Source organism: Mirounga angustirostris, unplaced genomic scaffold, assembly GCF_029215605.1.
Source record: "Mirounga angustirostris isolate CCGP_5_RB_7025 unplaced genomic scaffold, mMirAng1.0.hap1 SCAF_12, whole genome shotgun sequence".
Taxonomy (NCBI): domain Eukaryota; kingdom Metazoa; phylum Chordata; class Mammalia; order Carnivora; family Phocidae; genus Mirounga; species Mirounga angustirostris.
Window position 1 is genome coordinate 56,267,664 of NW_026991720.1, and position 13,767 is coordinate 56,281,430.

At 37.1% G+C, this 13,767-nt stretch overlaps 1 protein-coding gene and 1 long non-coding RNA gene across 5 annotated transcripts in view; one reads left to right on the forward strand and one right to left on the reverse strand.

Annotated features, from left to right (window-relative positions):
* HDAC9 (histone deacetylase 9) overlaps positions 1–13,767 on the reverse strand; it is a 918,445-nt gene that overhangs the window by 898,092 nt on the left and 6,586 nt on the right. The window lies entirely within an intron of this gene.
* LOC135362104 (uncharacterized) overlaps positions 1–13,767 on the forward strand; it is a 40,724-nt gene that overhangs the window by 25,404 nt on the left and 1,553 nt on the right. For both annotated transcript variants that reach the window (XR_010406506.1, XR_010406507.1), the window contains one exon: positions 1,559–1,713. This is a non-coding gene — a long non-coding RNA (uncharacterized LOC135362104). The remainder of the gene's footprint in view (positions 1–1,558; positions 1,714–13,767) is intronic.

Genomic DNA, 13,767 nt, shown 5'->3' on the forward strand with positions numbered 1-13,767 from the left:
ACGCCCACAGACTTTCAACTGCCAACACTTCCATTTTGTCACCTGAGGGATTTCTCTGGACCTCTACAGTAGGCTGGAAGCAACCTTCAACTAAGGAGTAACTGGTTCTAAGGTGTAATGCCCAAGAAGCTTCCTTGCTTCTTGGGTAGACAATTCTAAGGGATACCTTCTTGCAGTTTGCCCAAAAGAATTAAGCTTCAGTTGCCCAAAATGGTAGCTGGCTTAATACACACCCTTTACTGACTGCATATTCCCTATTCCCACTCATGTGTCCTTTGCCTCCTAAATAAAACAACCTGATCTCCAACCTTTTGTCTTAGAGTCTGATTCTGGGAAATGAAATACCGTAGGATGGTAAAGTGTTTCTAGTTTTAAAAACCAAAGGTAAAAAAGTCAGGGATCATTTATAAATAATTTAGTATAATCACATTTTTCAAAGCGAAAACATTAACCAGCCACTATTTGCCACTGCACAGTAAAAAAAAAAAAAACAAAAAAAACCCCAAACTGGGAGTTAATGTTAGTACATAAATTTTAACTTAAGAATTTTCTGACATGAAAGGGAAAGAAAGACTGCTTTGAAAAGTACAGAAGACACTTTAAAAACCTGTTGGGCAAAGTACCATTTTAATACCCACTTTAGGCCTTCTATCTAACACCTTCCTCAGGTGTATGGGCCGAGAAAAGTAAAAATTCTCACATTCTATTAATCTACTCTTCTTGAAATAACTTTTTAAAAGCTGGGGGGCAGGGAGAAGAGACATCAGGTTTTTTTAATGAAGCCATCTAATTACACAGCATTTCTTAAACAGTCCACAGGTCTCTGATTTTAAGTAAAGCAAATATAAGCTCTCTCTCCCATATGCCTACATTTGATGCCACTCAGTATGTCCACTCATTTGTTCAAAATTTGCCAAACACATTCTATGGAGAATTAGGAGGATTTACTTGTAAAGATGGAAAAATGAAAGACACACAGCTATCCCCAAGGAGTACCCAGTCTAGATGGTGAGACAGAAAAACGAACGGTGACCATTCAGGATGACAGAGGATGCCGAGAGTGGGTGGGGGTCACAAAGGAAAGGCTCCTAACCTACAAGGGGTAGGAGGAATGAGGTGTGGAGGCAGCAAAACTGGATTAAAACTCTTATGTTTGCTTTAAAATATGGTTCCCCACACCTAGCCCACCCTATTTTATTTAAAATTAAAATTAAAAACTACAAAACATGAACACTTATGTGCACAGTGAAATTAAAAGAGCTTCTCGTAGGGCGCCTGGGTGGCTCAGTTGGTTGGGCGACTGCCTTCGGCTCAGGTCATGATCCTGGAGTCCCGGGATCGAGTCCCACGTCGGGCTCCCTGCTCGGCAGGGAGTCTGCTTCTCCCTCTGACCCTCCCCCCTCTCATGTGTGCTCTCTCATTCTCTCTCTCTCAAATAAATAAATAAAATCTTAAAAAAAATAAAAATAAAAAAATAAAATAAAAGAGCTTCTCGCTGGATTTTCTGATTGCAAAATTTGGATAAGTTCATCAAAGTTCATCTCTTTTCATTTTGTAGGTGTTCCTGGTTGGCTCTGGAGGATCTACCTAACCCTCCTCTCAAGTAATCCAGCTGCGGTGATGTGTATAAGAGACTCCAGAAGAGCTGAGATCTGAATGAAAACTTCAAGGAAATCAGGAATTCTTTTGATGGGCCGAGAGAGAGACGAGGGGGTAGGATTCTTCTGGCAGAAATGTGTAAACAGATAACAAAGAGAGATAGCATGGCACTCTTAGAAGTTAGTAGATTAGTACACGGGCACAAGGGGAGAGCTCTGGGCAGGTAGGGGATGCAGAAAAACAAAAGTCCCAGGAAATGAGACTGGAAAGATCAGCAAAAGTCAGGTCTGTTACGGTCCCGGATTTATTTTTTGAGGTATAATTCACATACCATAAAATTCACCCTTTTAACCTGTATACTTCAATGATTTTTTTAGTTTATGCACAGAGCTGTACAGCCATCAGCCCTGTGCAATTCCAGAACATTTTCATCACTCCAAAAAGGAAACCTATGTGCATCAGTAGTCACATCCCATTTCCCCTCCCCCAAACCCCCGACAACCAATACTCTATTCTTACCGCTGATATTTCATACAAATGGAATTGTACGATATGTGAACTTACAAAAGGCCTTATAAGTCAGTCTTCTTTCACTTAGCATAATATTTTCAATGTTCATCCATCAGTACTTTATTCTTTTTTTATGGCCCAGGATTATTCCATTGTGTGCATATACCACATTTTGTTTGTTCATCAGCTGGTAGACATTTGGGTTGTTTCCACTTTTTGGCTATATTAATGGCTATGAAAATTCATGTACACCTTTTGTCTAGAAATATGTTTTTAATTCCCTCAGGCATACATCTAGGAGTGGAAGTGCTACATAATATGGTAACTTTTTGAGAAATAGCTAGACTGTTTTCCAAAGTGGCTGAACCATTCCCATTTTACATTCTTATCAATGCTAAGGAGTCTGAAGTCATCCAGAAGCCAGGTGAGCCACTCAAAGTCTTGAAGTTGGATAGAGTTATACTGAAATTTTAATTTTAGAATGGTCACTCTAGAAGCAGTGTGGAGAATGATTAATTTGGAAAATACAGGCAGTGTGGAGAATGATTAATTTGGAAAATACGAGGCATAAAAGTCAGGTATCTACTGCAAATAAACCAGGTAGGACAACAAGATAGTCTAATTAGAATAATAATAATAAAGATGGGGAGGAGGAACTGGAATTGAAAAGGAAGGGGAAGGAAAGTGAAATCGCTTTTTTTTAAGATTGTATTTATTTGAGAGAGAGCGAGAGTGAGAGGAGAGCACAAGCAGGGAGAAGGGCAGAAGGAGGGAGAAGCAGACTCCTCTGCAGAGCAGGGAGCCTGACACGGGGGCTCAATCCCAGACCCCGAGATCATGACCTGAGCCAAAGGCAGCCGCTTAACCAACTGGGCCACCCAGGCACCCCAGAAAATTGCTTTTAAAAACAATTAACTTAAAACTTAAATTACACAGGAATATGAGTATCATAAACTTCAATGCCTAAAACATCAGGCAAGTAACGAAAATAAATAAAACACAAGATGTAAGCAATAGGAAGTGGAGACTATAACAAAGAGAAAAGAACACATCTAATCTAAAAGGCAGCTACCACTCCGCTCCAACCACCTCAGTGCTATGGAGAATGTAGATGTAGTATTGTCAGATCTTTTCCTTGGTCAAGAAAAGCCAAAATCTGGATTTCATGTTAAATATCCTGATTTTTAAATACAGCCAATTAATGCAATGTGTCTTTAAATTCTGTGATATCAGGGTGCCTGGGTGGCTCAGTCGTTAAGCATCTGCCTTTGGCTCAGGTCATGATCCCAGGGTCCTGGGATCGAGCCCCATATCGGGCTCCCTGCTCAGCGGGAAGCCTGCTTCTCCCTCTCCCACTCCCCCTGCTTGTGTTCTCCCTCTCGCTGTGTGTCTCTCTGTCAAATAAATAAATAAAACCTTGAAAATAAATAAATAAATAAATAAATTCTGTGATATCAACAAAACATGCCTATGAGTTGCAGTTTGTGATCTCCCCAACATAAAGTGAAAGGAATGATGAGCTAAGAATCAGAGTACATACACAGGGAAAGGGTGGACTGACGATCCCACAAAGGAGATTGAGGAGAGAACAGAGGCAGAGGAGGAAACCATAAGGGTTTGACAACCCAGAGGCTCAGGTATGATAGATTCCAAAAAGAGAAGTAAGTAATAAATAGTGAAAAATATCACAGAGAGCCACTTCACACTGGGACTGAAAAGGGAACTTCAGGATTTGAAAACCATGAAATACAAAATATAGGAAAATGAAAAAAAAAATTTGGTGACTGTGAGCAAGTAGAAAGCTGAATAATTTAGTTTTCTCTCTCTTCTCAAATCTTGTTTTCTTCAAAAATCAGCATAAGAATTATGTGCCTCAAAGTTTTACTTAGATTTCTCACAGACGAGCCATCATTAATTATGCTGGCCTTTTTAGCTGACAGATATTGGACTACCCAATTTTTTTAATGACGTTCTATGAAGAAGTTGTGATCTCTATGAGGCATGATCCCTTGCTCCTCTCAAGTTTACAGTTATAAAAATTAACTACTAACATGTCTTATAAACAAAAAAAAGTTGTGAGAACAGTGTATAGTTTTGCCCGTGTGTGTGGTAGAGACCCAAAATAACAGTGGCTTAGACAAGAGAGAAGTTTCTTCCTCAGTCACATAAAGCTCCAAGCTGGTATGGCAACTCTACCTCAAGAAGTCATCATCATTGTCCCAGGCTTTTTAAAAAAATCTGGTTGCTCTGCTATCCTTAGAATGCTGGCCTCTTATCATGGTCTAAGAGAGTACACCGCCAAATCCACATTCCAGCAAGTAAGAATGGAAGAGAGAGCACACCCCTGTGCTTTAATGGCCCATCTGGAAGTCATACAAATCACTCCTGCTTATTTCCTATGACCAGAATTTTGCCACATGGCACAATTCCTAGCTGCAACAGAGGCTGAGAAATGCCATCTTTGTTCTGTAGGGGGTCTGATCTCAGCAAAAATTCAGGGGCTCCGGGTTTGAGGAAGATGGAAAAGTAGATACAGGGAGATAACTAGCAGTCTCCAGCACAGAATGGTATTCAATTTTTAAGATTCTGTTCTTAAAATTCTATAAATAATTTATATTTTGGTTCAATTTTATAAGAGAATATAAATCTGGCCTAACCTTTATGCTTATATATTGGAAACAGAGCAATGTAACATTGCCACAATTTTGGCTTCATCATGCTGGTATTTATGACAGTGCTGAAGAAAGTTAAAGTTAATTTTAATTTGTTCTTACAAAATTATTTTCCTAAGAATTCTAAAGCAACTCTAGTCTTCTTGCCATGCTTAACAACTAGCTTTCAAAAGACTACATTAAAAACTCAAATTATAAAATACAAAAATCATTGACATATTCCTACAGCATATGGAACTATACCACCTCAAAGATTCTTTTAAATTAACACAGTCAATTGTGCCCCTACTGCCAGAAAATGCTTGAAGTAACAACATACATGCGCTAAAGCAAGATGTGCTCCTGAATTTTGACACTCTATTCTCATATTAGTTCACAGTGCTATATTTTATCATTCAAGTACTAGAGAAAACTAAAAATAAAATAGTTCACCAGCACATAGTTGACTACTACTTGATATGTGAACATTCTAAAAACTTACCCCTGAACTACAGAATCCCCTAAATAAATATAAAAAGGAACTCCATAAAAAGCAATACAATTTAAAAGACAATGATTTATTAGCTGTTTTACGATCATTCACTTCCTATAAATTTAAGAGTATATTATTATAAAGCTATCTGACGACTTCAATCCTTCCTAAAAAACAAGCTAATAGGACACAGTATTTCCCTATAGTAGCATCTTTTACCCACGTAAAAGTATGTAAAGTATTATGTTTAACAAATTTCACTTTTGATTTATGACTGGTTTGCTTTAAGAATAATTTTGAATAGCTAGGGCAATGATTAAAATCATCAAGCATAATATGGGACATAAATGACTATTAAAACTTAATTTTTGAAAATACGTAGTACAAAGTGTTCATTATAGAAAGTTTGGAACCTACTGAAAATTAAAAAAGAATGTCACAATAGACTGCATTAAAGTGAGTATTAAATACTTAAATCATCTCCAAAATTATCTTGACCAACAAGATTTTACATGGAAGAGAAAAATGAATGGAGGATACACACTTCCAATCAAGATAAAATAACAGGGATGGGAAATGCACTCTTCTTGCAAAAAATGAAAGAGCTATACAAAATATAGGAAACAACAGTTTTCAGTACACTGGATATCAGGCAATAATCCTTGAGAAACAGGAAACATAATACCAACCCTAAGAAATGGGAAAGTGATGACATGAGCTTTATGACTGTTCCAGCTTCTAGACAATGGCTCAGGGAAGAAAAACAAGGCAGAGCCCAGCACAATCCCTGAGCTGAAGAGATGTATCTGAGAATCTAAGGAGATCAGAGCAGCTAGAAATCTCCAAATGAACTACCAGAGGAAGGAGAACTGAACAGGGAGAGATCTCCAAAGATCTGCAGATAACCCTCAGTATCAGCAAAATAGTGATCAGCACAATATATAAGGGAAACAACACATGGCCAGGCAAAGAACCACCAGAAAGGATTAGAGGGAACAGTACCAAGCACTCACTCAAGGCTGGGAATTGTGCCTGTTCCCACCAGGAAGACTGGAAAACATTATAATTCATGGAGGTTGGGGTAAAGCTGAACAAGACCTGAAAGGATCAAACTTTTTCCAAGTAACTAACTGCATCCCATTAAAAAAACGCTTAAGAAGATTTATAGGGATATAAAAATATCCTGCACTCTACAAGGTAAAATTCACAATGTCTGGTATCCATCAAAAATTACCAGGCATTCAAAGAAGGAGGACAATATAACCCATAACAAGGAGAAAAATCAACCCAACAAAATTGGTCAAGAACTAAAAAGATGTTAGAATTTGTAGACAAGGTCATTAAAACGGTTTTTACGAATCTGTTCCATATGCTCAAAAAAGTAGAGACGTGGAAGATTTTTAAAACATCTAAATTAAACTTCAATGTATGTGATTTAAAAAAAAACACTCTAAATGTGATCACCGGTAATGAACTTGAAGACACAACAATAGAAACTATCTAAAATGAAACACACAGAGAAAAAAAAGAATACAGAATAAATAGAACATCAGCAATCCTAATATATAATTGGAGTTCCAGAAAGAGTAGGGAGATAAGAGAAACTAAACAAATTTGGAATAACTACACTCTTTTCAAATTTGATAAAAATCATAAATCCATAGGGCCAAGAAGCTCAATGATCCCAAATTACAAGAAACATGAAGAAAGCAATACCATAATCAAACACACCATAATCAAATTTTTCAAAACCAGTGAAAAAGGGAAAACGTTTAAGGACATGTTGTTATAAAGAGACACAAAAATAAGAATGACAGCAGATTTCTCCTAAAAAATAATGCAAGTAGGAAAACAGTGGAGCAACATCTTTGAAGTCTGAAAGAAAAAACTGTCAATTTAGAATTCTATATCCAACAAAAATCTTATAAAATGAAGGTGAAATAAAGATCTTTTCCAATATACAAAAGCTGAAAGAATTCATCACTAGCAGACCTTTGCCACATGAAATGTTAAAGGAAGCCCTCCAGGCAGAAGGAAGATGATACCAGATGGAAACGGTTTGAAAGCATGAAAGGAAATAAAAGAATGAAAGGAACAAAAAGTACTTAAAATAGCAACTGCATGACGAAATACAAAAGATTTGGTTTTATTATATAATCTCTTTAAAAGATTATTTGGTGTTTAAGCAAAAATAAGGTGGTGTGGGGTTTGTAAGGTATGTGAAAAATTAAATAAGATATGAAATAAAATTTTATGTGTTTCCAGTACTCAAAAATTATTAATTTCCCCAAGAATATTTCAGATCTGCTATTCTAGAGAAATTAAAACTGTAGCATTATTCTAAAATCCCATTCCACTTGGTCTACCTTTTCTCATTTGGCTTGAGTATTCTTGGTGTTATACTTTTGAATATATAATTTGAGTTACATTTGTGTTCATAAAGGAGAAGTAGTAACTCCAGCTCACATGGTTTCACAGTGGCTTTTGTTAAAAGTTATAAATAAAAGCAAGTAATTATTGTTTCACTACAATGTTAAACTCATCAAATACTTAATGCAGGTAACTTTCAAAATTTGGGTCAAACAGATAAGTAGATCAAAAATATATTTATAGGGGTGCCTGGGTGGCTCAGTTGGTTAAGCGACTGCCTTCCACTCAGGTCATGATCCTGGAGTCCCGGGATCGAGTCCCGCATCGGGCTCCCTGCTCAGCAGGGAGTCTGCTTCTCCCTCTAACCCTCCTCCCTCTCATGCTCTCTGTCTCTCATTCTCTCTCTCGCAAATAAATAAAATCTAAAAAAAAAAAAAATATATATATATATATATTTATAGGGGTGCCTGGGTGGGGCTCAGTCAGTTAGGCATCTGCCTTCGGCTCAGGTCATGATCCCAGTGTTCTGGGATGGAGTCCCGCATCAGGCTCCCTGCTCAGCTGGGAGCCTGCTTCTCCCTCTCCCTCTGCTGCTCCCCCTGCTTGTGCTCTCTCACTCTCTCTGTCAAATAAATAAAGTCTTTAAAAATAAAAAAATAAATAAAAATATATTTACAGCACAAGTCACAAAACAAAATTCTCTTCCTCATCCCCCGAACCTGCCTAAAATGAACATAATGCATAATACACATCATTAGGTATTTTTAGGAGAAGGCTTATCAGCAAGTCGGAGCAGAAGATAACAAAGCAGCACTAGCTTCTCACCATTAAGAGGCAGATGAAAGCTATCATGTGACCAAAGCACAATTCGCAAGTCACAAGCGTAAAATTCTATATGTTGTTACGGAGTTTTTCTCTTATTCTGTGACATCTATTTAAAAGCATATCTACAAGTTTTCTCAGTGAGTAGCCCTGTGCTAGAACAAAAGTGGAAATAAAGAAATACAAACAAGATGCATCTTTTGGGTAGTAAGGGAAAAGTAGTTCCAAGATAAAAATTTTGTACTGACAAAACTGCCCTGGAAAGGAAGTTAACTCAGCCATAAAGTATAGTTTACAGGCTTTTGAGTGTACAATCCTGAAAAGAAATTCTGATGCATATTGAAATTTGTGAATACACTAGACTAAAAGAATGAACAAAGGCAAGTCACCACACCAAAGTCTGTGTTCAAATTCTGCCATATAAAAAACTATTAAATCTCCAGCAGTAGAGAACGAGTGGAAAATTCTTAAGTGTTTCTGCTTGCCAACAGAGTTTACATCAATTTACTTGATATTTGGTCTCTACCTATTTAGTTTCTACCATTACATATTACTAGATTCAGCATTCTCAAAAGAATTAAATGAGACAATATATATGAATATACCCAGTACTGAGGTTCAATAAATATATGATGGGTTTTAATCAAAGTCTTGCTCTTAAAGTGCCACAAGTTGCCTAAAAGACCTTGGCCACTTAGAGGAAGCAATTCCTGTCTTTCTAAAGGAAAAATCCTGGTATAATGATTTCATGCAATTGATACCAGCTGCGAAACTTGTAATGGTGAGACTGTATCTTATATAAGGATTGAGTCATCATACGTTTAAGTGTGTATGATGCCACTTCATTCTTCTTCTCTACCAGAAAGAATAAAAGGATATGAAAAGCAAAAAACTCGACAGAAAAAAAGTAGTATTTACATATTTTTAAGAACATGGAAATTTGATGGGGCACCTGGGTGGCCCTGTGGGTTAAGTGTGGGACTCTTGATTTCGGCTCAGGTCATGACCTCAGGGTCCCTGGATCAAGCCCTGAGTGGGGCTCTGCACTCAGTGGGGAGTCTGCTTGAGATTCTCTCTCTCCTTCTCCCTCCGGCCCTCCCCACTGCGACCATGCGCGGGCACACAGGCACACACTCTGTCTTAAAATAATAAATCTTTAAAAAAAAGAATACATAAATTTGAAATCAGAATATCAGCAGACATTAGTACATCAAATCAAATACAGACTATTATAAACACCATTATAAACAATGATGATAATAATGACGATCAAATAGAGAATCCAAGTTTAAATGGTTTATTAGGATAGAAAAGGTGTAAAACAATGAGACTAGCAAACACAAGGAAACCTGGCAATTAGAAAAAAAAAAAAGTGTATGTAAAACTTTTCTGATAAAGCAGTCAGTGTCAGGTGTCTACACTAATAAAGAAATTATAAAAACCCAAAGCAGATGATGGAATGATTGAAAGGATGACATTCAATGTTGTTGGTCATTTGGGAAAAGAATAAAACGAATTTGATGGAATATATTGCCCTGTGTTTAAAGTAATAGAACTCAAATAAAGTAATATAACTCAATTTATTCATCCAATAACAACTTCCAACAACATCTAATTACAACGAAAAAGTGCAGTATTGGTGATGTGGGCAAATGAGTTTGAGAATGGAGGCATTATGTCTGGACCTCAGCTGCCTATCAATCACATGACACTATTTTAAAATTAAAATTAAGTAAAAGTTAAATTCAGGCTCTCAGGCTGACTACATTTCAAGTGCTCAAATGTCACATGTGCCTATTGACTATGATAATTGGAGTACTCAGATACAGAACATTTCCATCATCAGCAAAGATTCTATTAGATAGCACTGATCTATATAAGTGTTAAAAGTGCCTTGTATACGAAGCATGAGATCTAAAAGAAGACATGCAAATGTACACATACACACACAAACAAAAGCTAGTAACTCATCCGCTCTTTCTTTCAGAGCATTTATTGAGGATTTCTCATGTAAGAGTTGCTGTGCTAGGCATCTGGAATCGACAGATTAAAATAAAATAGTCCCTGCCCTTAGGAGCTCACAGTCCCATAGGAAATAACATATAAACAGTTGGTCCATCAGCAAACACTTCTTAGGCACCAACTAACAGAAACGCACTTGGTGCTGTAGAATAAAACAAAAAAACAGTAAGCACGTTCTCGCTGACTTCACAGGGCTTACAATTTAGTTAATGACACAACACAGAGTAAGACATAAAATATTTTAAGTGGCAATTAGTATTTGGGACTATGTATTTTAAACTGAAAAGTTTGATGTGCAATTTTGTTTTACCATTTTGGGTTTTCACTGGGATGACAATCTAAAAGTGTAAAATAGGGGCGCCTGGGTGGCTCAGTTGGTTAAACATCTGCCTTCGGCTCAGGTCGTGATCCCAGAGTCCTGGGATTGAGCCCAGAGTCAGGCTCCCTCTCCTCCCCACTCATGCTCTCCCTTGCTATCTCTGTCTCTCTCTCTCTCAAATAAATAAAATCTTTAAATAATAAAAAAAAAGAAGTGTAAAATAAATATAAATATATTCTAATTAATTTCTGAATAAGCATCTTTAAAACAAAATAACCACCATGGAGTTTTCATTCCACTATTTGTGATTGGTTTTCTCAATCATGCAGGTACTAGGTGAAGGCAAAATAACATACAGTTTGCTAAATAAATAAAGTCTGATGAGAAAAAAAGGTGAGGATGAACTGAGTCACTATAGAACACATGGGAGTAAGGCATCCAAAAGCACCTGCTCTATAGCGGTTAAAATCATCATCGTGCTTGAAGGTGATGCATACGTGCTATCTGTGTGTAGTTTCTACGCAATCTGTTCTCCATTCCTGCAATCTTTGGATATGGCTTACACATTCAATTTAGAATTCAATAATTTCACAATGCTGATCACATCTTTAAGAGAACAAAAAGACACTATAGAGTGCTCAGGTGATACCTTAAAACTGACGTTTGAAGATTATTTACTAGTAGAGTTTTGTTCATGTATGAAGTCTGATTACACTGAACCAACAAACAAAGCCTTGAAGTTAATATTGTGAAGGGTTTTAAATCTATTTTTTAAAAGGACACTTCCTATGTGTATATCAGTGTAAAACACAGAAACAGATTAAATAAGAACAAGATCTGAGGCTACATCTTTGTATTATTAAACCCAACACTGGCAATGTAAGTTCAGGAATATATCACTTATCACAAAATTTAATGTTGTTCCTTTCAATTTCATCAATTCTGCTGTTTACATTTAATGTTGGCTCATTGGTTTGGGTTTTATAATCTGTGAAATCCGTAAGTAAAAGTGTTTGCACTTTATTCTATGTTCCTACACACTTACAAAATGTTTATAAGACTAACTTAGATTCATACTGGACAGACCAGTAAGCTTAGCTAAAATCAGACCATTCTTCCTTCCTTACTTGGAAGGGTACTCAGGAGGAAGCCAAACCTTCTTTCCCTCTAGGCATGAGAGGCTATAGATCTCTAATGGAATTGCAAAGAGACCACAAAAGGAGATGTAAGTCATTTCATATATTAAATTTTCCACTATATTTCAAAACTAATACATTAAAGATGCTGTTCTGGCAAAAAAAAAAAAAAATGCAAATTCCTTTAACAGCTTTACTCAGATAGTAGCCTTTTATTATTACAGATTTTTTTCAATTAATAATAAAATTCAACTTTACATCTGTGTAAACCATTGCCAAAGGCCTAAATCACTATAGGGATTCAGAAATGAAGGAGACCATTGTGAGCTACGGTGACCTGATGAAGCATCACAAAAGTGGAGGGATAGAAGTTGGGCACAGGGGAAAAGGGGCACAGAGAAGGTACACCTTCTAAAGGGCACACTTCCCAAATAAAACTCCAGAGGAGTAACACTCTGATTTTGGCTAAGAGATAGCTACTGATAGTTCCAGAGGTAGCAGGTTCAAAAAATGCATGGAGAATCCTAGACTGAAAGAAACTTGTGCTATTTGGTACTCTTTTCAATTCCAAAAGACAAACTCAATTTATGGAAAACTTCTTGCTCACATAAACATAAAACCACAAAATTAGTGCTAGAATGGCCTCATAGAATGATTGGATGCTGGAACTGAAAAACTGAAACATTGCTTTTGTTTCTCATCTCCTCACCCCTCCCCCACACACTCATTCACATCTTGACTTTTCTTTACATGTCAGGCTGGTTGTTCAATATCTAAAACCTAAAGTCACTAGCTAGTTCCAAGCTTAGGGCTTATGTCCTTAAAGCAAGGAATGATGAGATTTAAAAATGAAGAGGGACTAAATAGAGGCTAGGTCCAGACTATGAGAGAACCTGCATGCCAGGCTAAATAGTTTGGGCTTTTAGGGTCAAATCTGGCCTAAGATAAGTTAGACTATCTAAGTCCTATGTGAAAAAATAAGTTTACTTAAAGGTTTCCTGAGCTGTAACTTGTTGGGGATTAGGTTATTGTAGCCCACCCTAGTAAGCCACAGTTGAGTGGTCCACTGGTATGCACCTGACCTAACACAACCCAATCACAGTGCTGCTTTAGGGTATTCTGACTTAAATGCCCAGGGAAATCTTAAAGTCTTCCTCATACCATGCTGGGATGTGGGGTACAACTCGGTAAAACTAACAGAATACAGATGAGTCCCACACTGAGCTTGTATTTTGCAGTAGAGCATCAACGGGATCCGAGCAAATGACTGTGATCAATGGAACTAGATCCACTTAAAGAAGAGATTTAAGTACATAAAACAGAAGGGAAAAAAGTAGAGTATCTATGAATAGAATTCAGAGGCACCACAGAGTAGAAAGGGGAACTGAGTAATAGAAGAACAAAGGAGAAATGTCTCAATAGACTTTTCAAGTAGATCAAAACAGTGGCATCTACTGAAAAAGCTGAAGAAAGAACCCTATGGCCAAAGAGGCAATGAGAATGCATAATGTTTCCTAATTGAATTTAATAGAAATCTACATATAGGAGAGAAAGGAGACACAGAGCTTTATATTTCTGCCAAAATGATAAGTAGAAATAAAAATATACAGCCTCCACTCCACATTCTTACTTTTAGATGGAAGACAGACCTATAATCTGTACTTCCTGCTGGGAAAAAAAGCAGCACACGCTCTCACTCCTCTTTAACCCTCATACTCCAGTATCCAGTTCTCACAAGATGAACGAAGGAACCCAAGAACAACTGTAGTGCCGACATTCACTTCAGTGGGAAGAACAAGCCTTTCCCCTGGAAGCCTCACTTACTGCTTGTGAGTAGGGAATGGG